This window comes from Silene latifolia, chromosome 8 (assembly GCF_048544455.1).
Source record: "Silene latifolia isolate original U9 population chromosome 8, ASM4854445v1, whole genome shotgun sequence".
In the NCBI taxonomy this organism is placed as follows: domain Eukaryota; kingdom Viridiplantae; phylum Streptophyta; class Magnoliopsida; order Caryophyllales; family Caryophyllaceae; genus Silene; species Silene latifolia.
In genome coordinates this window covers 108,452,198-108,455,780 of record NC_133533.1, presented here as the reverse complement: position 1 = coordinate 108,455,780, position 3,583 = coordinate 108,452,198, and positions in this window count along the sequence as shown.

Genomic DNA, 3,583 nt, shown 5'->3' with positions numbered 1-3,583 from the left:
TGATTGTCAAAAGGCATTTGACAAAATAAAGGAGATATTGGCCAAACCGCCAGTGCTTATGCCACCTCAACAAGATCAACCTCTTGGTTTATATCTCACAGTAACCGAAACCGCCATGGGTGCCATGCTAGCTCAAACTGTAGGAAATGAAGAAAGGGCTATCTACTACCTTAGTAAGAAGTTCTTGGAGTATGAGTGTAAATATTCACAACTCGAAAAGACATGCCTCGCTCTTGTGTGGGCAACGAAGAAGCTACGCCATTACATGCTTAGCTACTCCGTCAAAATATACTCCAAAATGGATCCAGTCAAATACCTCTTCGAAAAACCCGTCCTCAACGGACGCCTAGCAAGATGGACTTTGATGCTCTCAGAATTCGATCTCAAATACGTGCCCCTGAAAGTAATAAAAGGTCGCGCCGTTGCCGAATTCTTTGCAGAGAATCCCATCGACGATGCACAAACAATAGATACTTGGTCATTTCCAGACAAGGACATACTCCAAACTAATGTAGACTCCTGGGACCTTTAATTTGATGGAGCGTCAAACTTAAGAGGATTTGGAATAGGAGTGTTGCTCATTTCTCCTGAAGGCGAGCATACACCAATCTCTGTCAAACTCGACTTCGAGGTGACAAATAACGCCATGAGAATCACGAAGCTTGTCTCATTGGACTACAAGCGGCAGTGAGCTTAGGCATTAAAAATCTTCGCGTGCATGGGGATTCATCCCTAATCATCAACCAAATTACAGGATCTTGGAAAATCCGAAGCGAAAGCCTCGCACCTTATCAGGCTAGAATAGACCAAGTTGCTCAATTCTTTGATCACGTAACCTATCCACACCTACCTCGAGAGGAAAATCAATTTGCAGATGCTCTTGCAAAACTCGCATCTTTGATTAATATGCCAGATAACATGATGGAAATGCCTTTATGCATCTCACGACGGTCGGAGCCGGCTTATGTGCATCAAATCACCGATGAAGAGGAGATCGCGCAGGAACCCTGGTTCCAAGCAATCCTGAATTTCAAACTCAATGGTACCTATCCACCGGATATGGACAAAAGGGGACAACGTGCTATACGCCTACTCGCTTCCCAATACGTTCTCATGCAAGGAGAGTTATACAAAAGAACACCTCTTGGTGTAATCTTACGTTGCCTTGATCATTCACAAGCGCGAAAGGTGATGGAAGAAGTCCACGACGGAGAATGCGGCCCTCACATGAGTGGGTCCATGATGGCAAAGAAAATCACACGTTTGGGATATTATTGGACCACAATGGAATCCGATTGCATCAAATATGTAAGACATTGCCACAATTGCCAAATCTTCGGGAATGTACAACATGTCCCTCCTTCATTGCTCTATACGATGACATCTCCTTGGCCATTTTCTACCTGGGGAATTGACATAATCGGGAAGATAACTCCAGCCGGAACAGGAGGTCACTGTTTCATCTTAGTGGCAATTGACTATTTTACCAAGTGGGTAGAAGCGGCTTCCTACACCAGTCTCACGGCCAAAAATGTGGCAAAGTTCATACAATACAACATCATCTGTCGATACGGTTGCCCGCATAAGATCATTAGTGATAATGGATCCCATTTCCAAGCTGAGACTGAACAATTGCTAGCCAAGTACAAAATTAGGCATCACCATTCTTCGCCCTATAGACCACAGACTAATGGTGCGGTAGAGGCAACAAATAAGAACGTTGTCACAATTCTCAAGAAAATGATTGACAACTATCGAGACTGGCCAAGCAAGATACCCTTTGCTCTGTGGGGATATCGCACATCTGTTAGGACGCCCACTAGGGCCACTCCTTTCTATTTGACCTACGGCATGGAGGCTGTACAACTAGTTGAGCTAAAGATACCATCCTTACGTATCTTACTCGAGAGTCAAATCCCAGAAGCTGATTGGAAAAGGGATAGATATGAAGAACTCATCCTCCTGGATGAACGCAGGCTACGCGCCTTGCATAATGTCCAAATATACCAAGCCCGTATCAAACGAGCTTTCAACAAAAGGGTTAAGCCCAAAAACATCAAGGAAGGAGACTTAGTGCTCAAATCGGTTAGAGCTCTTTTACCTGTCGATCCACGGGGAAAATTCAAACCTAATTGGACCGGACCTTTTCTAGTCAAATCCATACTTCCGGGGGGTGCAGTTAGAATCACAGACCTAGATGGGAATGAGTTCTCTAACCCGACAAACCTTGACCAACTGAAACGGTACTATGCCTAGAATAGGAACAAAAACGCGCCTCGCCTAACCCCACGTGTCGCTCTTGTGGCACTAAGTAAACCGGCCCCTGGCCAAGCTGAAATAAGCTAAATGTCACTGTGCTCGTGCATCTTGACAAATTTGTCATCCTCATGTCATCAAATAAACTAAATTTGCACCTTCAGAGTAAGCAAAAGCTCATGCTAATTTTCTAAGTTCATTACAAGCTCTTGCTTAGAACAATTATTCTTTTACATTTGCTCGAACTACGCGCAAGGGTTTGATTTCATTTTCTAAGTGAATACGTAGGCAATCCTTCACAGGATACAACCCGTCATTTTCAAAAATGTAAATAGAAGGACATCTGCATTGCATTTGGAATTCGACAAGAATAATAAATAGAAAATCCCAACGGTTTCATAACCATTTAACCTTTTATTTCATTCATTTTCTAATAATAATAGTACGCTACATCATAAAAATAGAAGAGGCTAGGATTCTAAAAACCCCACCTTTTTATTACAACAATAATAATAATAATAAATAATAATAAAAGGACTTGGGCTATTCTTCCATCTTCCCCTTGCCCTTGTCATTCTTGTCACACTTCTTGTCACGGCCTCGAGCCGGACGCTCTTGCGCCACTTCAGACCTAATCACCAATGGTCTTTCTCGAGGCCTCGACTTCCCATTCTTGCCAACCACCATTTCCGCGACAGGAGAGATCTTCGGTTTCTTCGAAGGATGAATAACTCGAAGCCCGACTTCTTCTTCTCCTTCTGTCAGATGCTTCTCTTTATCTTTCTCTACCTCGCGCACCTTGTAGTCCACAGGTTCGCGCTTCCTCAATCTCTCGCGTTCTTCAGGAGTCGTAGCCCTCCTCCATCGCAGATAAGAATCCGACACCCATAAGGCATTAGCGGAGAAATTCAAGAACCACATGTTTCTTTGGGCCCATTTAATGGCCCATTCCCTCCGCTATCGTGGTAAGTGCCACAAATGTCTCGCGCAACGGTATCCAGCTTTGGAATCATCTGCTTCATTCCGATTTGTCTCATCAATCTTTCCGGGAAGATGCACACCATGAATTTTAGACCAGGAATGCGCACGGACCTAGTAGGATCCAAAGAAGACACTCCAGTGACGGATTTGAGGTGCCACCACGGTACGACCCACCTAATCAAAGGACCATCCTCACTCTTCAGTTTATTCTTCCAGTAATCAAAAACCCGAGTGAAGTCCACCATGTACAACCTCGTCCTCATCGTAATCGAACGGGCATGGTAAGAAGGAACATGAACTGGGGGCTCGATCAATCGAAGCCGTTCCATGAGCCAAACCTAACAAA